This window comes from Pantherophis guttatus, chromosome 17 (genome assembly GCF_059756535.1).
Source record: "Pantherophis guttatus breed Tessera chromosome 17, ASM5975653v1, whole genome shotgun sequence".
In the NCBI taxonomy this organism is placed as follows: Eukaryota; Metazoa; Chordata; class Lepidosauria; order Squamata; family Colubridae; genus Pantherophis; species Pantherophis guttatus.
In genome coordinates, this window is record NC_142079.1 from 12,305,001 (window position 1) to 12,332,500 (window position 27,500).

Genomic DNA, 27,500 nt, shown 5'->3' on the forward strand with positions numbered 1-27,500 from the left:
GAAGGAAAAAGTGAAAAGCTAAAAGGGGGGGAAAGGGAACAACCCACCTTAGAACGAAAGGAAGTTCTTGGTTAAGGGCCAGTTTGATCCACTGGAAAGATTACAGATTAACAGAGTTGGAAGGGACCTGGGAGGTCATCTAGCCCAACCCCCTGCCCAAGTAGGAGACCCTACACCATTTCTGACAGATGGCAGTTCAGTCTCTTCTTGAAAGCCCCCAGTGATGAAGCTCCCACAACTTCTGTTCCATCGGTTGATTGTTCTCACGGTCAGAAAATTCCTCCTCATTTCCAGGTTGAATCTCTCCTTGATCAGTTTCCATCCATTATTCTTTCTCTGTCCTTGAGGTGCTTTGGAAAATAGCTTGACCCCCTTCCTCCTCTCTGTGGCAGCCCCTCAAATATTGGAAGATGCTATCCTGTCTCCCCTGGCTCTTCTCTTCACTAGACTAGTCAGGCCGAGTACTTAACAGATTGACAGAGTTGGAAGAGACCTTGTAGGTCATCTAGTCCAACCCCCTTTCCAAGCAGGAGACCCTGCAACATTTCTGACAGAGGGCACTCCAGTCTCTTCTTGAAGGCTTCCAGGGATGAAGCTCCCACAACTTATGAAGGCAACTTCTGTTCCATCGGTTGATTGTTCTCACTGTCAGAAAATTCCTCCTTATTTCCAGATTGAATCTCTCCTTGATTAGTTTCCATCCATTATTCCTTGTCTGGCCTTCAGGTGCCTTGGAGAATAGCTTGACCCCCTCCTCCTCTCTGTGGCAGCCCCTCAAATATTGGAAGATGCTATCCTGTCTCCCCTGGTCCTTCTCTTCACTAGACTAGCCATGCCCAGTTCCTGCAACCGTTCATCGTATGTTTCAGCCTCCAGTCCCCTCGTCATCTGGGTTGCTCTTCTCTGCACTCTTTCTAGAAGTCTCAACATCCTTTTTTTATAGTGCGGTGACCAAGTGATGTTTGACAACTGACTCCTATTTATGACCTTTGCAGCATCCTGGGGTCACATGATCCCTTTGGCAACCTTCTGTCAAGCAAAGTCAATGGGGAAACTGTCCACTTAACAACCGTATTGCTAATTTAACAAGTGCAGTGATTCCCTTAACAAACGTAGCAAGGAAAACAAAACTCGCTTAACAAATTTCACACCTAACACGACATGTGGGAAGCCAGGGGTTGTGGGTTCGAGTCCCACCAGAGCTGCCAAGATTTGGTAATCCATTGCTCCCTGCAGCAAGGGCTGAACAAAAGCAGATTAACCCAAGAGCCAAAACAGGACAAAGCCATTAATGATTGCATCGCCCTCAGAAACCTCAACCAAACTTAGCTCAGACAACCTCTAGAGCCAGCTATGACCTCTACGTAACCCCTACATGGCCCCATGGGACTGTCTGAAAAACAACCAATAGAAGACGCGGTCTTGCACAGGAACAGGAAGCTCCAGTGCCCAAGAGAAGATATAAATACCCCCCACTCTCAATTCCATGTGTTCAACTGCACCAGAATCACACGTGTTTGGTGGTTCTGCTTCATCAATAAAGAATTAGAATAGAGTAGAGTAGAGTAGAGTAGAAATAGAATGGAATAGAATAGAATAGAATAGAATAGAATAGAATAGAATAGAATAGAATAGAATAGAATAGAATAGAATAGAAAAGAAAATATGGAATGGAATGGAATGCAATAGAATGGAGTGTCCTTGCAGTATCCTTCCCCTGCCACGCCCACCCAGCCACGCCCACAGAACCGATAGTAAAAAAAAATGGATTTCACCACTGGGCAGGACAGAACTGGAACTCCACTCTCCGGCAAATGCCTGATTTCCGTCTTTCTCATCCCTCTGGGCTTCTCTCCTTCAGAAAAAAAAAAAAAAATTAATTGGGGAACGTGTGCCGTCACGAATGGCCTTCAGTTAATTTGAGGGGTGTTCCAGGAAGAGGCCTCCGAGGCTGCGTTTTGCACCTGGTGGGTTTTTCTTTTTCTTTTAAATGCCACGAGACGATAAATTTCTCCAAGGTTGACAGAACTTTTTTCTTGCCGGGGGGTGTCACACACGGACCTGACTGGAAGGACTCTGAGGCCTACACGGGAGAGAAACATTTGCACCACCGGCTTCCCTCCTGGCTGATGATGATAACAGAAGAACAGGCTTGGAAGGGACCTTGGAGGTCATTTAGTCCAACCCTCTGCTCAAGCAGGAGACCCTATACCAGTGATGGCGAACCTTTTTGCCATCGTGTGCCAAAAGTGGGGGAAGTGTGCGGGGGGAGGGGGGTGTCGCGCACATGCATGCCCACACGCATAATTCTATGTGCTCCGCCCCCGTGCATGTGTGCATGACCCCCCCATGCTTCCCACACTTTTAGCACGTGATGGCTTGGTAGGCCCATTTATTTTGCCCTTCCCAGGTTCCAGAGCCTTTCTAGGAGCCTGGGGAGGGCAAAAACAGCCTTCCCCATCCCCCCGGAGGCCCTCCAGAGGCTGGAAATAGCCTCTTTGCCAACTTCCAGTGGGCCCAGAAGGCCCAAAAATCAGCTGGCCGGCGTGCACATGCGCTCTGGAGCTGAGCTCATGTGCCCACTGATATGGCACCACGTGCCACCTGTGCCACGCGTGCCATAGGTTCGCCCTCACGGCCCTATACCATTTTGGACAAATGGCTGTCCTATCCCTTCTTGGAAACCTCCTGTGATGGAGCACCCACAATTTCTGGAAGTTCCACTGATTAATTAACGGAATAACAGGATTGGAAGGGGCCTTGGAGGTCTTCTAGTCCAACCCCCTGCTCAGGCAGGAGGCCCTATAGCATTCTGATAGGCTTCACAAAAATTCACAGGTCTTTCCTGAGACTCATGGAGAAGCCTCTTGGTGTTCTGCCCCAGCTACAGACCCCAAAGAACACAGCACACACCAAGTCTGTACAAAACTTAATTTACTAAAATAACTCGGTCTGTTTCAAAACAAAGGCTGTTAATAAACTTTCTTAACAACCTACAAGAAACCAAAGATAAAGTAATCACAATCTTACTAAGGTTGGCAGAAAGCCCAGAAGCAATTTGCAGAGAATCCAGACGCGAAGTAGAATGAACTAAAGTTGTTCCCTATAAATTGCTTCAGTCGGCGTTCCTCCTTAAATAGGCTAAGGGAGTGGCCAATTAGCCCCAAGCCTTACTCTCGAGGAGACCTCCTCCTGAGGAGCCACTCCTGCCTTTTGGCAGCTCTGCGCGACCGTGTATCGAGAAGAGGCTCCTTCTCTTCTTCTTCCTCTTCACTTATGGAAGCTTCTGGAGGTTCTGAAGGCCTCTGGCACCACATCTTCTCCAGCCTCCTCACTGTCCGACTCGAGCGCCAGCTGCACAGGCTGCTGGTGCAGCACCACACCAGCCTCCTCACTGTCTGAATCAGCTACTAGCTGCACAGGCCGCTGATGAGCCACAACACTTGGTGTGCTTGTGATATGTTTGTAATGATGAGAAAGAAAACAGAGTTGGCATTTAGAATATAGAATAACAGGGTTGGGAGGGATCTTGGAGGTCATTTAGTCCAACCCCCTGCTCAAGCAGGACCATATACCATCCCAGACAAGTGACTGTCTAGCCTTCATAACAGCCTTCAGTGTTGGAGAACCCACAACTCCTGGTGGCAAGCCGTTCCACTGTCATCCATTCAGTCGTGTACGACACCTGGCTATTCTATGGGCCAGCTCCTCCGATTGTTCAGTGCAACCTTTGTGCAATTTCCAAAAAAAATAATAATAATTCATGAATAAAGTCTCCGGAGTGAATTAAAAGCAGGGATGCAAAAACGAGTAAAAACACCCCTCATTCTTCCCAAACTTTAAAGAAGGATTTCTCCCCTTGGATTTACTTTCTGGTTGGAGAATGCTGCTCCTGGGAGGCCACCCCCGAGCCAAACCTTAGTTCCAAAGGACCCTGTTTTCTTCAAATCAACTCTGCTTGTTCTACTCCTGTGCTGAGTTTCGGTCTTTTCATCCTGCATCGCTCAGGCATCAAATGCCACTTAACAACTCCCTGGGTGAAGCCGATAAGTTTCACTATTCTTAGGAGACGGATAGAGAAAAAGTGTTGTGTTGAGTACAAGTAGTTGGCCGAGGTTGGTAGTTGTAACTCGATCTAGGTGGAAAGGCCCAGAGGTCAAGTGTGAACTTGATAGGCCAATTCAACAGACGGGGTTTCTTGGAAGCTGTTGATGGGTCCTTGCCTGCAGCCAAGTTTTATATTCCCCCTCCCCTTTTCAATATTATGCATGTGCTGTCTGGATGATTTTATGTCCTGTCTTAACTGGGGGGAAAAATATCTTTTTTCCCAGCTTTTTCAGTCTTTTCCTCTAGAGAGCTGGGGTTTTCATACATGGACTTAGCCTATAGTGACAGATTCTCTTCCTTTTTTTTTTTAATAAAAAGTTTTTTATTAATAATATAAATTAGAACTGCAGAAAAAACCATGGCTACCAACCTGCCTTCCATTGAGGACCTGTATACTGCATGAATCAAAAAGAGGGCTGTGAAAATATTTACTGACCCCTCGCATCCTGGACACAAACTGTTTCAACTCCTATCCTCAAAACGATGCTATAGAGCACTGCACACCAGAACAACTAGATACAAGGACAGTTTTGTACCTTATGATTCTTGATGAATGTATCTTGTCTTTTTATGTACACTGAGAGCATATGCACCAAAGACAAATTCCTTGTGTGTCCACTCACACTTGGCCAATAAAAAAATCCTATTCTATTCTATTCTATTCTATTCTATTCTATTCTATTCTATTCTATTCTATTCTATTCTATTCTATTCTATTCTATTCTATTCTACTCTACTCTACTCTACTCTACTCTACTCTACTCTACTCTACTCTACTCTACTCTACTCTACTCTACTCTACTCTAAAAACATTGGACATGGTGTGACGTCTCCGGTTTACACATTTTCATCAAGTTTTACCTTGCAATCGATACAATTCCTTACCTCTATACAAATTTACACTATTCATCACATTTCAAACATTCAGATTCTTTCATCTGTTGAGGGTTACATCAATACCAAATTCATTCTTATCTATCACAGAAAACTAAGATAAAAGCTTCTAAACATTCAACTCGTCAATAATCATTTATCCCAGCACTCCTCCTCCTGTCCAGCCAATAATAAAATTTGTTCCAGATTTCGTAATACTCTGTTTCTTTCTTATCTTTAAGTTCCAGAGTCAACCTGTCCATTTCCGCACAGATTTTCTTCCTATGGAAGGCAATTCCTGGCAGTGATTTGCTTAATGGCTGTGACAAAAAAAAAAAAGTCTAAATAATGGGGCAAAAGTCACTTAACAACTGTCTTAGTTACAGAATAGATCTGGAAGGGGCCTTGGAGGTCTTCTAGTCCGACCCCCTGGTCAAGCAGGAAGCCCTATGCCATTTCAGACAAGTGACTGTCCAGTCTTTTCCTCCAGTGATGAAGCACCCATAAATTCTGGTGGCAAGCTGTTCCACTGATTAAATATCTTCAGGAAGCTTCTCCTTAATTCTAGGTTGCTTCTCTCCTTGGTTAGTCTTCAACCATTGTTTCTTGTCCTGCCTTCTGGTGCTTTGGAAAATAAGTTGACCGCCTCTTCTTTGGGTAAAGGTAAAGGTTCCCCTCGCACATATGTGCTAGTTGTTCCTGACTCTAGGGGGCGGTGCTCATCTCCATTTCAAAGCCGAAGAGCCAGCGCTGTCCGAAGACATCTCCGTGGCTGGCATGACTCAATGCCAAAGATGCACAGAACGCTGTTCCCTTCCCACCAAAGGTGGTCCCTACTTTTCTACTTGCATTTTTTACCTGCTTTCTAACTGCTAGATTGGCAGAAGCTGGGACAAGTCACGGGAGCTCACCCCGTTACGCGGCGCTAGGGATTCGAACCGCTGAACTGGCGACCTTTCGATCGACAAGCTCAGCGTTTTAACCACTGAGCCACCGCGTCCCTCAAATACTGATAGACTGCTATCATGTTCCCCCTATTCCTTCTTTTCTCTAGACTGGCCATATCCAATTCTTGCAGCCACTCTTCACATACTTTAGTCTCCAGGCTCTTAAAGGAGACTAAAGTCTTGCTTAACAATGGAAATGTTGAGTTCGATTATGGTCGTAACTCAAGGACTACCCATATAGTCCAGCTCTGGTGCAGGGAAATCTATTTGTTCAAAGATATCACCCTTGCCAAATGAACATTTGTTGCTCCGTGGGCTGCACAAGAACGGAGCAGATCAAAGAGAAAGGCGACAGGAAGCAAAAGAGGAGGTGAGGAAATGAACAAAGACCTTCTGTGTAAACACAATAGGGCTTAAATGCAGAGTTTGGGCTGAAAGGGGGCGAAACAGCTGTCCAAACCATTTGGGGAGGGGGCGGGGGGGAGGCAGGCTAGAGGTGTCTGGAGCAAAGTCATTTGGGGCATCCCAAGGACAAGATTTGCGCTGAGAAACAAAGAGTCCAAATTGGTCTCCCGTGATCTCCAAACTCCTTTGAACTTTGTCTGGTATCGAGTAGATTCTCCTTAAACAAGAAAGGAGAAAGATCCTCCAACCTAGAATCTAAGAAGAAATATCCTAACGGCGAGAACAATTAATCCGTGGAACCAACTTGCCTTCAGAAGTTGTGGGAGCTCAGAAAGAGAAACTCCCGATGGCACCAGAGTAAATGGAAAAGAGGGATGGGGGTGGGTGGGTGGGGGAAAGAAAGAAGATTATAAATATAAATGTACCATTATAAAATGATGGATTGGGTAAAATGGGAAAGAAATTGAAAAGGAAGTATACATTATTAGAAAATTGGAGTTGCTCGGCTACCAAATAAGGGAAATGTTGCACAACAGAGGAGAAAGAAAGAAAAGAGGAGGAGAGGGATAGAGGAGGAGAAGGAGAGAGAGGAATGGAAGAAAGGGGAAGGAGAGGAAGAAAGGATGGGGACAAGAGCAGGAGAGAAGGCAAGTAGGGAAGAGGTGAGGAGAGGAGGAGGAAGAAAGTAGAAGAGAGGAAAGAGGGAGGGGAAAGAAAGAAGGAGAAGAAGGTTTGTTGTGAAAAGTGGGAAAAAAGAGGGTAGAAGAGCAACCCCAAATGTTTTCTTTTCACACCATACTTATTTTGTGGACAGTGTATTGACTGGGCCAAGTCTTTTTTAAACAATGCTAAGAATAATAATACAAATAAATATGCGTAGTCCTAAAATCTTCCAACTTCAACAATACTATTCTCTCTTCATAATCCTTTATTGTTTTTCCCATTAATTCATTTAAACACAGATAACGTTTCTTTGCGCCATGTATTTGTTATCCCCTACTAAATTACTATTATTTAATATTTTAAGAGCTACTCATTAGTCCACCATCACTTCAATATTCCACATGTGTAGGATTATTAAGAACGCCAAATATTAACCATATTTAATCGATCCCGGGAGTGTATCTCAAAATCCCCACAATTTCTAATCCTTAATATTTTAAATTCAGAATATACTTTTATATACTTTTTATATACTTATATTGTTTTTAAGGGACACGGTGGCTCAGTGGCTTAAGACGCTGAGCTTATTGATCGAAAGGTGGGCAGTTCAGCGGTTCGAATCCCTAGTGCCGCGTAACGGGGTGAGCTCCCGTGACTTGTCCCAGATTCTGCCAACCTAGCAGTTCGAAAGCAGGTAAAAAATGCAAGTAGAAAAAAATAGGGATCATCTTTGGTGGGAAGGGAACAGCGTTCCGTGCGCCTTTGGCGTTGAGTCATGCTGGCCATATGACCACGGAGACGTCTCCGGACAGCGCTGGCTCCTCGGCTTTGAAACGGAGATGAGCACCGCCCCCTAGAGTCGGGAACGACTAGCACATAGGTGCGAGGGGAACTTTTACCTTTACCTTTATACTTTTAACACACTATTTTGAAGCCCAAAATTTCTGTCATTAAGCGAAACAGTTGTTAAGGGAGTTGGGCCCTCAGCTGGGCTGACATCCTACAAGCCTTTAACCACCTTCCCAAACGCATCCTAGACAGACAATCTAAACTGATTCAAATCTGGTTAGTCGGATTAAGTGATCACTTCAATCCAGCCTTGCCCAACAAGGAGGGCAGAGAAAGAGTTGTGGACAGTCCAATAATAAACTGACATTCACCAGGATCTAAGGAAAGGTCAGGCTTATCAAAGGCATTTTAACAAGGCAATAAAAATAGCCACATCCGAAATCTTGAGAAGCCATCTTCGGATTCCTTTCCAGAGATTAAGTTCGGCTCCTGTCATCTCCAAAGAGTGAGTGGCATCTCCTGGGGTTCGTAGAAGACCCCCCCTCTCTGCAAACTGGAATGGAACAAGCCCCCCCCCCAAAAAAAGCCTGGGGGATCAGAGCTTTTGCACACAAGGTGACTGATCTGGGATTATCCTGGTTTATTGGCACTAAACGCTTTTGCTCGCCCGCCAAAAATAGATGCCTTCGCCGAATGCTTGCGTGCTTATTTAGGGGACTGTATGGATCCATTTGAACCAGTAGAGTAAATCAGAAACTAACCAGATGCCTGGAGCCAACAACAGGCTCCAATAGAAAGAAGTGGCTTGACAAGTAATGAAGATTAAAACCAACCCTTTGTCTGTAACTGACCTGGTTAAGGGTTGCATCATGCAAACATAGCCCCACCGAGAGAAACCCAAGTACAAGATTTGCACCTGCGGAGGAGGCTTGGAGTAGCGGGCAGGATGAAGTGGGGGAGACCCGAAGGGAAAAGAGGTTTTATTTCACTTTAGGGAAATACATTCAAATTAAATAACCATTTTACTTGGTCTAATTAATCATCCTCCCTTCCTTTTTTGCCTGGTGCATAACTTTTAACAATTCAGCAGCAAATCCTGAGTGGGAACACCTCCTCCTCCTTCTCCCTTTCTCCTTTCTTTCCTTCCTTCCTTCCTTCCTTCCTTCCTTCCTTCCTTCCTTCCTTCCTTCCTTCCTTCCTTCCTTCCTTCCTTCCTTCCTTCCTTCTTCTCTCCTACTACTTCTCTTCCTCCCTCTTCCTTCCTTCCCTTCTCTCCTTCCCTTCTCTCCTCCTCCTCCTGCTTCTCCTCCATCTTTCTTTCTTCCCTTTCTCCTCCTCCACCTCCTCCCTCATCTCCTGCTCCTCCCTCCCCACCTCTCCTCCTACTCCTTCACCTCTCCTCCTGCTTCTCCTCCTCCCTCTTCCTTCCTTCCCTTCTCTCCTTCCCTTCTCTCCTCCTCCTCCTGCTTCTCCTCCATCTTTCTTTCTTCCCTTTCTCCTCCTCCACCTGCTTCTCCTCCCTCATCTCCTTCTCCTCTCCCTCCCTTCCTTCCCACCTCCCCTCCTCCTCCTTCGATTCTCCTCCTGCTCCTCCTCCCTCTTCCTTCCTTCCCTTCTCTCCTCCTCCTCCTGCTTCTTTTCCTCATCTTTCTTTCTTCCCTTTCTCCTCCTCCTCCTGCTTCTCCTCCTCCCTTCCTCCTTTCCCACCTCCCTTCCACCTCCCCTCCTTTGCCTCTTCTCCTGCTTCTCCTCCTCCCTCTTCCTCCCTTCCCTTCCCTCCTCCTCCGTCTTTCTTTCTTCCCTGTCTCCTCCTCCTCCTGCTTCTCCTCCTCCCTCTCCCTCCCTCCCTCCCTTCCTCTGCCTCCCAGCCAGGTTCAAATCTCAGGTGTCTGGGGCACCTCTCCCCCTAAAAAAGAGTTTTCCTGTAAACTCCCCTGTGTCATTTGAAAAAAAACCAACAAGAAAAAAGGTGTGATGGAACGTGGGTCGTAGGAGGGCAGCTGGGAACTTGTCAAGCCTCCGACAAGTGAAGGCCTGCATGAGCGGCTCAAAAAAACACCTGGAACTTCCAGCTTCTTATCTCTGGTTACAACACCCCCTCCGAAGGCTTTGCAAGGAAAGCCAGATAAAAGGAAGAGAGACCAAACTGGGTCATCACGGAAGGGGAGGGGGGGCGTATCTGAATGGCTGGGGTCAGGCAGGTGCACCGGGGGATGAAAGCCAGCGCCTGGGTGCTGCTCAGCCCCTTTTTCCAATTCAGGCAGCCCCCCCCAGCCCCCCCAATTGTGATGTTCTGACACAAAGCTCAAGAGATCCGGTTTCTCTTGCCTGAAGATTGAACCTCGCTGGTTGCACGCTGATGCACAGATTCGGCCAGATATGGTAGTTAAGGCACCTGGCTGGAAAGGGGGAGACGGTGAGTTCTAGTGCTGTCTTAGGTATGAAAGTCGACTTTGGGCTAATCACCAGGAGACAGTGAGTTCTAGTCTTGCCTTAGGCATGAAAGCCGGCTGGGTGACTTTGGGTCAGTCGCCAGGAGACAGTGAGTTCTAGTGCTGTCGTAGGTATGAAAACTGGCTAAGGTGACTTTGAGCCAGTGAGTTCTAGTCTTGCCTTAGGAATGAAAGCCAACTGGGTGACTTTGGGTCAGTCACCAGGAGACAGTGAGCTCTAGTCCTGCCTTAGGCATGAAAGCCAGCTGGGTGACTTTGGGCCAGTCGCCAGGAGAGTTCTAGTGCTGTCGTAGGTATGAAAACTGGCTAAGGTGACTTTGAGCCAATCACCAGGAGACAGTGAGTTCTAGTCTTGCCTTAGGCATGAAAGCCAACTGGGTGACTTTGAGCCAATCACCAGGAGACAGTGAGTTCTAGTGCTGTCGTAGGTATGAAAACTGGCTAAGGTGACTTTGAGCCAATCACCAGGAGACAGTGAGTTCTAGTCTTGCCTTAGGCATGAAAGCCAACTGGGTGACTTTGAGCCAATCACCAGGAGACAGTGAGTTCTAGTGCTGTCGTAGGTATGAAAACTGGCTAAGGTGACTTTGAGCCAATCACCAGGAGACAGTGAGTTCTAGTCCCGCCTTAGGCATGAAAGCCAACTGGGTGACTTTGGGCCGATTACCAGGAGACGACGAGTTCTAGTCTCAACCACGAAAGCCAGCTGGGTAACTCTGGGTCGGTCCTTCTCTGTCAGCCCAACTCAACCTCGCAGGATGGTTTTTGTGGAGGAAATAGGAGGAGGAAGCTGTGTTGGATATGTTCACTCCTCGAGTTATTTGTAAAAATAATAAAGGCGAGATACAAATAAAGTAAAAAAAAAAAAATTGGGAGCCATGGTGTTCTTAAGTCCTAGCATTTTTAAAAACAATGACCTCACAAGCAAGAAGTAGAAATCGGAAATGATTCTACCTTACATCTGTTTTGTTTTTGGCATGGAGGAAAAGAGCAGCCGAACAGCCATGGCAACCTAATGGCCAAGGGATGATGGTGCCAAGAAGCTGCAATGCCCTCCCCAGGCTACCATAGAAGGCCCGATGGGAATCCTGAACTTCCTTAATAATAAATGCCAACTTTTTGCAAGTTTAATGTCTTCAGATTAATTTAACACACTGTTTGCACTGCCCTCTCGTGGCTGAATGTAAGAAAACTTTTCTTAAACAGCTGGGAAGAAGTAAGAGCTCAAATCCCATACAGGGAAAGGAATGGAATGGAATAGAAATCAGAATAGCACAGGATAAAGGTAATGGTTCCCCTCACACATATGTGCTAGTCGTTCCCGACTCTAGGGGGCGGTGCTCATCTCCGTTTCAAAGCCGAAGAGCCAGCAATGCTCTCCAAAGATGCCTCCGTGGTCACGTGGCCGGCATGACTCAACGCCAAAGGCACACGGAACACTGTTCCCTTCCCACCAAAGGTGGTCCCTATTTTTTCTACTTGCATTTTGTTACCTGCTTTCAAACTGCTAGGTTGGCAGAAGCTGGGACAAGTCACGGGAGCTCACTCTGTTACGCGGCGCTAGGGATTCGAACCGCTGAACTGCCCACCTTTCGATCGACAAGCTCGGCGTCTTAGCCACTGAGCCACTGCATCCCCTTGGATAGGATAGGATAAAATAAATTAAGAATTAGAATAGGGAATGAAATGAAATGAAATGAATAGAGTAGAGTAGAATAGAATAGAATAGAATAGAATAGAATAGAATAGAATAGAATAGAATAGAATAGAATAGAATAGAATAGAATAGAATAGGAATTGGGATGGGATAGGATAGGATAGGATAGGATAGGATAGGATAGGATAGGATGAATTAGGAATTAGGAATTAGAATATGGAATGAAATTAATAGAATAGAATAGATTAGGAATAGGAATAGAATAGGGAATTAATGGAATGGAATGGAATGGAATAGAATAGAATACAATAGAATACAATACAATACAATACAATACAATACAATACAATACAATACAATACAATACAATACAATACAATACAATACAATACAATACAATACAATACAATCTCAACTTGCCACCACAATGGAGCCCAAAGCATCCATTGCTAAGCAAGGCAGTCAGTAAGTGAGTTTTGCCTCATTTTTTGACTTTTTTTTTAAAAAAATCACAGTTGAGAAGCAAATCATGCAGTTGTTAAGCCAGTCCAGCTTCCTTCCTTGACTTTGCTTGTCGGAAGTCGGCTGGGCAGGTCCCAAATGGCGATTACGTGAGCCCAGGGCAGTGCAATACGTGCCATCCATGCACGTAAGTTGCCAAGGCTCCGAATTTCGATCACGTGACGCCAGAGATGCTGCAACAAGGGTAGAAAACATGGTCGTAAGTCATTTTTTTCAGTGCCGTTGTAACTTAGGTCACTAAATGGAGCATTGTAAGTTGAGGGCTACCTGCAGTTTGCAATGCTGGCTCAGCAAACCATGGCTTGGCACAGTGCCCGAACCTTGTCTTGTTTGCAAGATTGGAAGGCAGGAAGAGACGAAATGAGGAAGACCGGCCACTAGGTGGCAGCAAATGATTGTCTTTGCACACGAAGGCCTGCGTGCCAAAGCAGAAATCAAAGTCACAAGGACTTTTCTACTAATGATCCGGGGAAATGTCTTCAAAAGAAGAAAAAGCAAGAAAGTCCAGTTGCCTCTCGAAAAAGATCCTTTGGGACAACTATGACCTGGATGACTGAAAAATCTCTGCAGATTTTTAGCTATGCAATTTGGGATGAACATTCCTTCCAACTCTTGTTATTCTATTTCTATTTCTATCCTTGGAATGGTGTGGGGAGGAGGGATGGATTTCCAGAGGAAAAAAATTGCAGACTACAGGAACCATTTGCACCACTCAGGTGACCCTGAGGACACAGACAAACCTCCAAGTGGCCTCAATGACCCTCTAAAAGGATGCAAACGACCAGCTGTCTGCAAGGAATATCAATCCTTCCGTTCCCCGCTATTCCATCAGAGCTGAAGAAGCTTCTTGGATGAGAAATGAAACATCTTCAAAAGAAGAAAAAGTAAGAAAGTCCAGTTGCCTCCTGAAAAAAGCACCTTTGGGATATCCAGGGATGGAATTTCCACACAGCCTGTCCGCTAATTTTATTCATGAATTAGCAGAAATGTGGAATTCTGCCTTTGGAAAAAGAGTTCAGAGGACAGCATGCAGAGGGAATTCTGACAACAATTTGCCGGCTTATCAAGAAGCAGCCAAAAAACGCTAATACAAATCCTGGGTTGTATAAACAGAGGCACAGAATCAGAATCATGTGAAGTATTAGTACCCCTTTATAAAGCCTTAATAAGGCCACACCTGGAATCCTGCATCCAATTTTTGGACACCATGTTCCAAAAAAGATGTGGAGACTTTGGAAAAAGGGCAGAGAAGAGCAGCTAAGATGATCAAAGGCCTGGAAAGTAAAAAGTAAAACATGCAAAGAATGGCTGCAGGAACTGGGTTTGGGTAGTCTAAAGAAAAGAAGAATTAGGGGTGACATGATAGCAGTATTCCAGTATTTGAGGGGCTGCCACAAAGAAGAGGGGGGGGGTCAAATTATTCTCCAAAGCACCAGAGGGCAAGACAAGAAACAATGGTTGGAAACTGATCCAAGAGAGAAGCAACTTGGAATTAAGGAGAAACTTCCTAACAGTGAGGACAATTAACCAGTGGAACAGCTTGCCACCAGAAATCGTGGGTGCTCCATCACTGGAGGTTTTTAGGAAGAGACTGGACAGCCACTTGTCTCAAATTGTATAGGGTCTCCTGCTTGAGTTGTTGGACTAGAAGACCTTTAAGGTCCCTTCCAGCTCTATTCGGACTGAAAAATGTGCTAAACCACTGCAGCTGCCTAAAAAGCCAACACAGTCTTAAACTGCATCAACGAAAGGATAGCATCAAGATCATGGGAAGTGATATTGCACTGGTGAGGCCACAGTTCAATCAGAATTGGTAAACGATTGGGAGTTAATAAATGGGTGTCAATAGATGATTCATATATAATGGAAAGTCATTTGGAGTCAATTAATAGACCCAACCTCTCCGAGGACTCTGGGCAGCTTACACCAAAGACAGTATACTAAATAGCATATTGCCCCCAACAATCTGGGTCCTCATTTTACCCACCTCGGAAAGATGGAAGGCTGAGTCAACCTTGAGCCAGTGAGATTTGATCCGTTGATCTGCTGAACTAGCAGTCAGCTGAAGTAGCTGCAGTACTGCACTCCCAAGAGTCCCCACGCAGCCCATTTTGGATGCTGGTAAGTGCAGAGCGCGTGCAGAGGCTCAGGGAGGATGAAAAACGAGCCTACCGGGAGTTTGGGAAGGCCGGAAACGAGCCTGTTTCCAGCCTCCAGAGGGCCTCCGGAGCCTGGGGAGGCCATTTTCGCCCTCCCAGAGGCTCGAGGAAAGCCTCCGGAGCCCGGGGAGGGCAAAAACGCCCCCTACCCTGCTGTGGTGCAGAAGGCCGACTAGGCCATGCCCACCATGGCCACACCCACCCAGCAATCAGGTAGAGCACCCCTTGCTAAAATTTTTAAAGCCCATCCCTGGTTGACATTATAGCAAATTAATTCACACTTCCTTACTGATCTACTTTCCGCCTGGGGGTCATTCCAGATCACAAGACCTCATTCCCACTTCCTTTCCCTCGTTCCGATGGCTCGTTGCAACTTTGGTCATTCTTCCAATTCTTCCCTTTCCCAAACTTGTTTTAAACAGCGGATGGCTTGGTTTGAAAAGCAAAAAAAGAAAATCAAAGAGTTTGGCGAGAGCCGAGGGAGCTGACGGAGTGGAACCGCACACCATAATTACTCAACCCACTCCCGGACTGGAATATTATTATTATTTTTTATGATTATGCGGCGAGATGAGATAAGCCTTCACAAAGAAAACGGGAAATGATGTATTCTTTGCCCGTGAAAAGCTGTTTGATTTGGGTGCTTTTTTTTTTCAAGCCGAGAGCCGAAGGAACCAAAACACGACCAGCTGTTTGGAGAGAATTAGGGTAGAGGCAGAAAGGATGGATGTGACGCGACTTTCAAAACAACAGTGTTGAAAGAGGGACAGCTAGAGGCTGTCCAGTCCACCTCCCTGCTCGGAAGAGATCCAAGTTACCGTATTTTTCGGACTATAAGACACACTGGAGTATAAGACGCATTTCAAAGAAGTAAACAAGAAAAAAAAAGTTTTTGCCCTCCCCAGGCCCCAGGAGCACTCTGTAGGCCTCCCAAACCCTCCGCGGGCCCCCTTTTTGCAAACGGGGAGGCAAGTTGTGGGTGCTTCATCACTGGAGTTTTCTAAGAAGAGACTGGACAGCCATTTGTCTAGCAGTCTTTAGAATATCCTCTTGTATTATTTTTAACTCAAGGGTTACAAAAATGATGTGACTCTGCGGTGGCCTAGAGGTGGAGCTCTTGCCTCACAATCAGGAGGTTGTGAGTTCGATCCTAGGTAGAGGCAGATGTAAGGTCTCCTGTTTGGGTAAGGGGTTGGACTAGATGACCTGCAAAGGTCCCTTCCAACTCTGTTAATCTGTTAAAAATGGCCTTCTGAAATTTGCCCACCAGCATTCCAATTACATATTTTTCCTTTAAAAAAATAATAACGTCAAAACAGTCTTTGAAAGAACTATCGGATGAGGGACAGAAAACTCCCAATCTTAAATTTTTGCCATCGCTGGTTCTCTAAATATAAAGTATGGTCCTCAGCTGGGCAAAATTTTGACCCCTAGATTGATGAGGAACGACAGGAATCCATAAGAATTTGATCTTATGATCTCAAGCAGATCTACTTAATAGGAGCCGATAGTCCCTTTCACCTTCTAAGCACTTCCTAGTAACCTTACATTAAATCAAAATCTCCTTTCCCCTCTTCCTACTGCCGGTTTTTTTTCTTTTTTCTTTAACCAGAAAGAAATCTCTGGATTCAGCACAGCTTCTCTGATCTGTTTTTATCACTGTTGTTTATCAAATGAAGTGTGGTTTTATGAGGCCGGCTACAATGGAAAAGTACCTGATGCATTTTTATTGGCTGTGGAGATATTGATATTCCAATATATTGCAGCAGCCAAGAGAAGAATGCAGATTGATGGTTGCTGAACTGGCCTGGGAAGAGGAGGAGGAGGAGGAGGAAGGGAAGAAGGGGAGGCGGGAGGGAAAGAGGGATTAAAATAAAATAAAAATGTCCCAGGTTCTTGTAAATGTCACTGCTGTGGCTTTTTGATATAGTAACACGGGCTGAACGCTAAATATCTATATTCACTAAGAAAAAAATTGGTTTTGTGATTTGTCCCTGCTCAGAGTTGGCTTTTTGTTGTCTTTGAAAAGGTTAGAAAATACTAAGGATGTAAGGCGCATCTCCTGGCCTTGTTTTATTGCAGGGTTTTTGGTGAAAGAAAGTGGTGATTTGGGGGGGGGGAAGGGAGGGAGGGAGGGAGGAAGGAAGGACAGAAAAGAAGGGAAGGAGGGAAGGAGGAAGGACAGAAAAGGAGGGAGGGAGGGAGGAAGGAAGGAAAGAAGGACAGAAAGGGAGGGAGGAAAGGAAGGAAGCAAGGAAGGAAAGAGAGAAACAGAAGGAAAGAAAGAAGGAAGGAGAAAGGAGGAAAAAGGAAAGAAGGAGGGAAGAAAGGAGGGAAGGAATAAAAGAAAGAAAAAGAAGATGGATGGATGAATTAGTGGGTGAATGGATGGATCAATGGGAGGAAGGAAGAAAAAGGAAGGCAGGAGGGAAGGAAGAAAGGAAGGCATAACAAAGAAAAGGAGGATGGATGGATGGATCAATGGGAGGTAGGAAGGAAAAGAAAGAAAGGAAGGGAAAGAGGAACAAAGAAAGAAAAGGAAGAAGGATGGGGGGGTAGGAGAAAAGGAATATCGAAGAAAGAAGAGAAAGAATGAATGGATGAAAGGGAGGAAGGAAAGGAAAGGAAAGGAGGAAGGCAGAAGGGAGGAAGGAGGAAAGGAATAATGAAAAAGAAAAGGAGAAAGGATGGATGGTTGGGAGAAAGGAAGGAAAGGAAAAAAGGGAAGGAGGAACAAAAAGAAAACAAGGACGGCAGCAGGGAGGAAGGAAGGAAGAAAAGGAGAAAGGAAAGGTATAATGATGAAAGAGAAGGAAGGAGGGAGGAAGGAAGGAAAGGAAAGAAAGAAGGGCAAAAAGGAACAAAAAAGAGATGAGTGAGAAACAGGGAGCTCCACTGGTTCTGATGCGTTGGGGGCCCTGAACATATTTTAACCTCAAATCCCATCTGCTCAGGGGTGGGATTCATCCGGTTCGGACTAATTTTACATGTGGTTCACCGAACCAGTAGTTGTAAGGACTGGCTGGCCCCGCCCACCCTGCCCCTCCCCTCCCAGGTGTCTCCATGCGGCCCGTTTTGGATGCCAGGTAAGTGCAGGGCCTGCGTGGAGCCTCTGGGAGGATGAAAAATGGGCCTCCCAGAACTCTGGAAATGGGCCCGTTTCCGGCCTCTGGAGGGCCTCCCCAGAGCCCAGGGGAGGCCGCTTTCGCCCTCCCGGAGGCTCAAGAAAAGCCTCCGGAGCCTGGGGAGGGTGAAAAATGTCGATTAAGTAGGAATACGCGGGAATAGATGAACAAAGTTAAGAATTACGTACTGTCAGAATGACGTTGAATTGTATAATTATTACGGATGTATTTTTGTGATAGGTGTATTTTAACTTGAATTTTTGGATTTTAAATTTTATTTATTTTATTTATTTATTTTATTTCGAATTTATATACCGCACCTTCTCCCGAGGGACTCAGGGCGGTGTACAGCCAGATAAAAACATACAATACAAACATTAAAAAACAATTAAAAGGATATATATTAATTTGGCCTCAATTTAAGATAACAAACCAATTAAAAATATTTAAAAAATACGTTAAGCCAGCCCGGCTTGCTGAAAAAAGAAAGTTTTAAGGGCACGGCGGAAGGCACCGAGGTCTTGGATTCTCCTTATCTCCGGGGGCAGCTGATTCCAGAGGGTAGGCTAATAAAGGTTATAAAAAGAAAAAAGAAAAAAAAAAGAAAAATGCCCCACACCGCCATGATGCAGGAGGTCAAGTAGGCCACGCCTGTCACTGCGTTATTTTATTTCCCAGCTGAGCTTCATTATTTCTGGACTGTCAGACTCTCCGTAGCTTTGCCAACTTCTTATCAGTAAGCTACGTGTTTCCGTATCCACCCACATTCCTTCACTTGCTTCTCACACTCTTTTCCTTTGTTCTCTTGCCAGAGGTCCGGCTCAGATAGCCGGCAAGAATTACTTTCAAAAATGTAACAATTAACTTTTCTTAGTTAGTGAGGTGTTTTATTTTCTTTATAACAAATAAATGAGTTTTATTAGAAACCTTCCTTCGCGTTTCTTTTCGGAATATTGCAAACAAGGATAAGCCTCGATTCATCTCCTCCTCTAAACCAGGGTAATTAGTCCCAGAGCCAAACATGGGATTAATAAATGCCCTGACAATGCCCACCATGGCCACGCCCACCCAGCAACTGGGCAGAGAGCCGGTTGCTAAAATTTTTGAATCCCACTCCTGCTTCTGCCTCTCCCTTTTCTTTTACGCCCAGTTCCCCCGGTTCCATTTTTCCACACTTCAGATGTCATTCAAACTATTCTTCATGGCCAGGGACAAAAGAGAGGAGGGAGATCGAAATATGGGTGGGTAGGTGGACGGGGAGAGGAAGAAAAGGCTCATTATATCATATCATATCCTTCCCCCCCCCTTTAATGCCTTTGCTCATTAGCAGGGCCGCGCTGAACAGGTATCGATATTTTAATCAATTCACAGCTGTGAATTATCAATGGAGACCGAGCGGAGCAAGTGCCCAGTTTTAAGTTTCGGGGTGTTATCATAAAAAGAGGATGTAACCTGGGGCGCTCACTTTGCAGCCCTGGTCAAAAGGGCCCAGCAGAGATAATACTACCTGAGACTTCTCAGGAAACAACGACTGAATGGAAAATTGCCGGTGACCTTCTACCGTTGCACCATAGAGAGTATTTTAACTTACCGCTCCTGTGTCTGGTTTGTGGCAGATAGGACAGTGCTCCAGAGGGTCAATGTCATTGCCCAGAGGATCATTGAGTTGCCCTCTCCCCTCTTTGGAAGAGCTTTATAGCCTCCGCTGCCTTAAGAGCCTTGGTGGCGCAGCGGACTAAAGTGCTGTTATGTAGCACTTAGCTGCCAGCTGCCTGCAATTAGTGCGAGTTCAAATCTCACCAGGCTCAAGGTTGACTCGGCCTTCCATCCTTCCGAGGTAGGTAAATTGAGGACCCGGATTGTGGGGGCAATAACAAAAGCCCTAATAAGCAGGTATATACAAAAGAATGAAGGCTATTGCTGTAAGTGCATTGTAAGCCACCCTGAGTCTTCGGGGAAGGGCGGCATATAAAATAAATAAATAAATAAATAAATAAATAAATAAATAAATAAATAAATAAATAAATAAATAAATAAATAAATAAATAAATAAATAAGAAAGCTCAAAACATTCTTAAAGATCCATCTCATCCTGGTCACCTTTTTTTTTTTTTTTTTTGAACTATTACCATCTGGCAGACGGTACAGGGCAATAAAAACAAGGACAAATAGGCTGAAAAACAGCTTCTATCCCCAGAGCAGTAACTATATTGAATTCTACTGTATATAGTGCAATATTAATGCAATATCAGGGGTTTTCAATTCAATTGTATAGAACAGTGATGGCTAACCTTTTCCGGACTGATTGCCCAAATTGTGCGTGCACCCGAACCCCCAAAATGCAATGCATGCAAGGCCCCCACATGCGCCCCACCCCTCCATGCATGCAGGTCCCTCGCATGCACCCCACCGCCCCAATGCATGTGGCTCCTTCGCATGTGCCCCGCCCCGCATGCACATCTGCCTCCCTTACACCCACCCGTCACACATGCGTGCATGGCCCCCCCACATGCACCACACCCCCCCGCGTGTAAGGCAGAGACCCGAAGACCAGCTGGCTGGGGGGAGGCGTGCTTGCATGAGTGGTGGAGCTGAACTGGGGTATCAGAGAAGGCGCTGTGTGCCATTTCTGGCACGCGTGCCACAGGTTCTATACCCATCACGGGTATAGAATGTGAAGGATGTGTGTGTGTGTTTTTATTTTTATAGTTATAATGTACACCGAAGATGTCATTTAATTTCGTTGTACGAGGTGCAGTGACAAACTAAACTAAACTAAACTAAACTAATTACTATGTGCTACATAGTAATATATATATATATATATTTTGGCTAGGAAAAAAGCAAAATTTGTTTTTTTTTAATTTTTTTTATTTTTAAAAAGGGTTTTGTTAATCATTCAAAATTAAAAACATCGGACATAGATATGACATCGCTGGTTCTAAATATCTTCCAACATTTTAAATTATGTTAAAGTTAATATTATAATTCATTAACCGTATACGTAATTTATACATAACATCATACTAACAATCTATATCATATTTCTACACAATTATACATACTTGTCAATTAATCTATACCTGTACCTATTTATGCAATTTACATACATATGTATCCATCATAACATATATATTTCTCATCCAACACTACACCCTTGTCTCGGCTATCCTCCTTTTGCCTAGCCATTCGTAAATTTTTTTTCCAGATTATATAGTACTGTGTTTCACATTTATCCTTGAGTCTAAGGTAAGTCTGTCCATTTCTGTGCAGTTAAGAATTTTTAGTAATATTTCCTCTTCCTCGCGTGCCATCCGAGAGGGCGCTGCGTGCCACTTCTGGCACGCGTGCCACAGGTTCGCCATCATGGGTATAGGATGTGAAGGATGTGTGTGTGTGTTTTTATTTTTTATTTATTTATTTATTTTAAATTTGATTTATATGCCGCCCTTCTCCGGAGACTCAGGGCGGCTTACAGTGCGTTAAGCAATAGCCTTCATCCTTTTGTATATTTATGCAAAGTCAGCTTATTGCCCCCACAAACCGGGTCCTCATTTTACCTACCTTAGAAAGGATGGAAGGCTGAGTCAACCTTGAGCCTGGGGAGATTCGAACTTGCAGTAATTGCAGGCAGCTGGTCTTAATAACAGGGTGCCTTAGACCACTGTACTACCAAGGCTCTTATTTTTATAGTTATAATGTACACCGGAGATGTCATTTAATTTCGTTGTACAAGGTGCAGTGACAAAACTAAACTAAACTAAACTAAACTAAACTAAACTAAACTAAACTAAACTAAACTAAACTAAACTAAACTAAACTAAACTAAACTAAACTAAATTAAATTAAACTAATGAAATGAAATGAAATAAAATAAAATAAAATAAACTGTGCTTAAATCTGTTAATGCTTCCCTCTGTAACAGATTGCAACATATGTTCTCCATTCCTAAAGGATCAGCGACTTTCTGATTTATAACGCACATCCATTGCTGGCTCGTCAGGTGGAAATTAGCCAGATATTAGTATGTGCTATGAGAAACTAGCTTTTTTTTTTTGCTAGGAAAAAAGCAAAATTTGTTGACGGCATCTCTGTTGAGATTCAGGGCTGGGTGATCAAAGAACGACCTGATTGTTTGGGCAGTCAATTCAGACCAGAGATAGAAATTGGCCTGGCTTTTTGTGATGGGATTCTTTGTCCCTACAAATGAAAACGGACATGTGGAAGATTAAGGTCAAGGCCCTTACAGCCGCTCCCCAGAACAAAGGCAGGTCGTCACAGATTCGGAGTTGGCAGGTTCAACGCAACGAGTACGGTGGTTAGATTACGGAATCATGGAGCTCTTTGGGCCATGTTTATCAGGGAAGGCGAGAATAGAATAGAATAGAATAGAATAGAATAGAATAGAATAGAATAGAGTGAGAGAAGTAGAAGAGAATAGGAATTTAGAATAGAATAGAATAGAATAAAATAGAATAGAATAGAATAGAATAGAATGAGAGAAGTAGAAGAGGAATTTAGAATAGAATAGAATTAGAATAGAATAGATTGAGAGACGTAGAAGAGAAGAGGAATTTAGAATAGAATAGAATAGAATAGAATAGAATAGAATAGAATAGAATAGAATAGAATAGAATAGAATAGAATGAGGAGAGAAGAGGAATTTAGAATAGAATAGAATAGAATAGAATTAGAATAGAATAGAATGAGAGTCGTAGAAGAGAAGAGAAATTTAGAATAGAATAGAATAGAATAGAATGAGAGAAGAGAAGAGGAATTTAGAATAGAATAGAATTAGAATTAATAGAATAGAATAGAATAGAATAGAATAGAATAGAATGAGAGAAGAGAAGAGGAATTTAGAATAGAGTGAGAGACGTAGAAGAGAAGAGGAATTTAGAATAGAATAGAATAGAATAGAATAGAATAGAATAGAATAGAATAGGAGAAGAGAAGAGGAATTTAGAATAGAATAGAATGAGAGAAGAGAAGAGGAATTTAGAATAGAATAGAGAGAGAAGTACAAGAGAAGAGGAATTTAGAATAGAATAGAATAGAATAGAATAGAATAGAATAGAATAGAATAGAATAGAATTCCTTATTGGCCAAGTGTTATTGGACACACAAGGAATTTGTCTTCGGTGCATAAGCTCTCAGTGTACATAAAAATGCATTAATCAAGAATCATAAAATATGACACTTAGTGATAGTCACAGGATACTAAATTTGCAATCAAATCAGGTGGAGATTTTGGATTGCTTTTAGAATTTAGAATAGAATAGAGCTGGAAGGGACCTTGGAGGTCTTCTAGTCCAGCCCCCTGCTCAAGCAGGAGAACCTATACCATCTCAGACAAGTGACTGTTTAGTCTCTTCTTGAAAACCTCCAGTGATGGGGCACCTACAACTTCTGAAGGCAACTTCTGTTCCACTGGTTGATTGTCCTCACTGTTAGGAAGACTCCTATCATGCCCCCCCCCCCAGTCCTTCTTTCTTCTTTAGACTAACTAAACCCGTTCTTCATATGGTTTTCGTCTCCAGGCCTTTGATCATCTTAGTTGCTCTCCTCTGAACCTTTTTCCAAAGTCTCAATCTCTTTTAATTCTTTTGATCTTCTTTCTAACTCTTCGCGGTGTAAAGAGGGGAGAGGATGCAAATTGGATATCGCAGAGATGTTTCTCGCTCCGTGATATTTTGGACATGCCCATTCTCAGTCCCAAGGCAAGGGAATCCCATCACATCTCTGCTGCAAAGAATGCATGTGTGTATGTGAATAGAAAACCATTTTGAAACTAGTTTATTTGTTTCCAGCAGAAGCTTACGTCTGTGAGTGTTACTCAAGAAAAACGGCAATGAAGGCATTTTCTCCCAAGAGAAAATTTTAAGGTAGGCGGTCAAATCCAAGTAAAATTGCAGGTATCAGTTAAGTTTTTCTTGCTAGTAAAATATCTTCTGCCAGAAATCCTTTCCACCCTTGATCTACTAAAATTCCCTTCCTTCCTTCCTTCCTTCCTTCCTTCCTTCCTTCCTTCCTTCCTTCCTTCCTTCCTTCCTTCCTTCCTTCTTTACTTACTTACTAACTTACTTACTTACTTACTTACCGTACTTTTTGGAGTATAAGACGCACCTACCTTTTTTTGGTGAGGAAAAGAAGAAAAAGAAATCTTCCTCTGCCTCTGAGCAATTTTGCCTCATTGCAGCAAACAGCAAACAGCCTGTTTTACTTTCATTTTCGTTTTTAGCATAACTTGATTAGCACAAGGGAAAAAAAACATCTGCTGCAGCAATTTACCTCCTTGCAGGAAGCAGCAGAGCCCTGCGCAAAACAGCTGAGAGTCAGGAGGACGATCCAATCAACTTGTGCTAATTAGGCTGTGCTGAAGCTGAAAGGAGCTGTTTCTTCTTGCTGTTTGCTGCAAGGAGGTAAACTGCTGGGTAGGCAGAGGCAAAAAGGGTGGGGGCCAGCGCGTGGGCGGGGCTACATTCGATGTATACGATGCACCTAAATTTTCACCCCCTTTTAGGGGGGAAAAAGGTCCGTCTTATACTCCGAAAAATACGGTACTTACTTTCTTACTTTCCCTTAATAACACAGCTTAATTATCATGATTTCCAGGCCCATTTTACCAGTGCATCTAGAGATCGTTTGTGCAATTGTGCAAACCGTACCCTACATGAAACGAGATTGCTCTAGATTTATTTGAAGTGACAGGTAATACAATCTGTCTGCATTATTAAAAAGAAGAAGAAGGAGAAATCGCTCCAGAGAGCTCCTGAATGCTAATAAAGTTGAGAGACTGGTCCCAACTGAGACGAACTCGATTTATTCCATTTCCTGTTCTGAGTTATATTCTAGACCCGTCATTCTACTCAAAAACACACTTCTAAACGGTGGTTTTGCCAAGCACAATCGTTCCTAGGTCTGTATGCGTTCATTTTGTCTTACCGGAAGGGTATTTTTTCCCCCCCTTGATTTCAGTTCCTTTTGTCCCTTTGAAAAGAGTTCCTTTCTTAAAATATTGACTTACACCAAGCTTCATTATGGTGGCCGGCGCAATAGTCCTCCTCCTTCTCTTTCTCTGCAGAGACATAATTAAAGGTAATCGCCTCAAATCCTCGGATACTCCTAAAATGTTCACAACTCACTTGCGGTTATTCATAATTGAGTATGCAGTTAAATCTTTTAGTCAATTTGTCTGACGGGCCTCCAGTTCATTGATTTTATGAAGTCCCCAGCTTTGACCATTAAATCACATTGGCTGCGTGTATTTTTTTTTTTTTTTTTTTGTCTCCTCATGCTTCAGTTTTGTAACCTGTTACAGTCCAATTGTGTGGTTTGGTGGTTGAGGGTTTCGTTTTTTGGCTTTATTTTATTTGGCAAGGCAGCTTTACGGTCTGCAGCTGTGAGGCTTCCTTTCCCTGCTGGATGGTTTTCTCCTAAAAGGCGGGCGATTTGGTCACGAAATAGAAAGAATTGCATGGTTGACAGCGCTGATCGGGGGGAGGGGGGAAGGCAGAAGGGTGGAAGGATGGAACACAAGGCAGGATGGAAGGAGCTCTCCTTCTCCTTCTCCTTCTCCTTCTCCTTCTCCTTCTCCTTCTCCTTCTCCTTCCCCTTCCCCTTCCCCTTCCCCTTCATCTCCTTCCCCTTCCCCTTCTCCTTCTCCTTCCCCTTCATCTCCTTCCTCTTCTCCATCTCCTTCCCCTTCATCTCCATCTCCTTCCCCTTCTCCTTCTCCTTCATCTCCTTCTCCATCTCCTTATCCTTCCCCTTCTCCTTCATCTCCTTCTCCATCTCCTTCTCCATCTCCATCTCCTTCTCCTTCCACTTCTTCTTCTCCTTCATCTCTATCTCCATCTCCATCCCCTTCTCCTTCATCTCCTTCTCCTTCTCCATCTCCATCTCCATCTCCTTCCCCTTCATCTCCATCTCCATCTCCATCTCCATCTCCTTCTCCTTCCCCTTCATCTCCTTCTCCATCTCCTTCCCCTTTTCCTTCATCTCCATCTCCTTCCCCTTCTCCTTCTCCTTCTTTTGCCATATCCATCATCGGACGTTGGCGATCATGTTGGCGATCCTATTTTTTATCAACAGCTGCAATGAAAAAGTGCTGCTGAGTTTTGTCCAAACCGGTCCCTTAGATTTTGAAGCCATGATGTTCTTCTTCTGCCTGGACCTCGTTTGCCTTCAATCTTTCCCTGGAGGATTAAGTGAAGGACACCGTATTTTTCCAGGTGTCGCATTGCATGTCCAAAATATTCTTTTGCTTTTTAATGGTTTTGATGATTTCCCTTGGCTTTTCCCACCTCTGGATCGGAGTTTAGAAAGGCCTTGAATGACTTTTTAACTACATTTCGCAGGAGGCTTTGCAGAAAACATTGAAGAGTGACAGGTTCACCCTACAGATGTGCCCCTAAACAAAATTAGTTTGTGCTAGGATAGGAGACATCCATGATAACAAGGCTTCGGTCTCGTTCCTGTAGCCTGGGGTGGGGTGGGGTGGCCCAAAATCTCATCCTCCTGAGAAGCAATTTTATTTGGGAAACTCGTCCTACCAAAATAATCTTGCTGTTGGGAAGGGGCTCTCCCAATTTTGGCTAGGGCATCCTTGCTGCAGATCAACAGGCCTATTAGGTTGGAGACGAAACTCTGAAAAGACAGAGAGAGGGGGGTGGAAATAGCCGGGAAAAAAAAGAATACAACACAAATTTAAACCCACACATTGCAAAAAAGAGTTACGCTCCGGAGCATGACATTAGCAAGCATAATGCCTCATACTTTTTTCATTATCTACCTGAATAGAATCTGTCAAAGATGGCTGCTCAACATGGCTGCCTTTTTTTTTTCACCCCCTCTCCTAACACCCCTGGTATGTCATCTGTACCCCCCCACCTCCTCTGCCATTTAGCATTGTTTAGCTCTGGTTTTTTTTTATTTTGACATTTTCATTCTTAAAATGCATGCCTTTCTATTGTACCTCCCGCTCCCTCTCCCTCTCCCTCTCTCTTTCTCTCTCTCAATCTCTTTCTGTCTCAACCTCTCTCTCTCTCTCTCTGTCTCGCTCTGTCTCTCAATCTTTCTCTCTTCAATATCTCTGTGTGTCTTTCTCAATCTCTCTCTCTCAATCGCAGTCTTTCTCTCTCAACCTTTCCCTCTGTCTTTCTCAATCTCTCTCTCTCTCTTCAATTTCTCTCTCTCTCTTTTTCTCTCCTCCACCTTCCTCCTTATCATTTAATTTACTCAAACAGCCAAGCCGAAGGGGAACTTTATAATTCGGGTGACGGAGAACTGCTTTCCATTACAAAAGAGAAGTAATTCAATTGCGTGTAAGTAAGCCAAAGAGGGATACGGAATGCATTAATATGCTTCTCTCTTTCTCTCTCTCTCTTTCTCCCTCTCCCTCTCTTTTTTTTCTTTCTCTTTGTGTCTCTGTGTCTCTCTTTCTCTCTCCCTCTTTCTCTCTCTCTTTCTCCTCACACTCTTTCTTTTTCTTTCTTTTTCTTTCTTTTTCTCTTTCTCTTTGTGTCTCTCTCTCTCTTTCACTCTCTCTTTCTCCCTCACATTCTCTTTCTTTTTCTTTCTTTTTCTTTCTCTTTCTCTTTGTATCTCTCTGTGTCTCTCTTTCTCTCTCTCTCTCTTTCACTCTCTCTTTTTCCCTCACGCTCTTTCATTTTCTTTCTTTCTCTTTATCTCTTTGTGTCTCTCTCCTTGTCTCTCTTTCTCCCTCTCCCTCTTTTTCTTTCTTTCTTTCTCTCTCTCTTTCTCCCTCTCCCTCTCCCTCTCTTTCTATTTCTTTCTCT

The 27,500-nt window shown here is 44.0% G+C and overlaps 1 protein-coding gene across 1 annotated transcript in view; it reads left to right on the forward strand.

Annotated features, from left to right (window-relative positions):
* LOC117676069 (transmembrane protein 132D) overlaps positions 1–27,500 on the forward strand; it is a 406,180-nt gene that overhangs the window by 25,625 nt on the left and 353,055 nt on the right. The window contains exon 3 of the mRNA XM_087880598.1: positions 23,511–23,585. The gene's annotated coding sequence lies outside the window, so the exon portion shown is untranslated. The remainder of the gene's footprint in view (positions 1–23,510; positions 23,586–27,500) is intronic.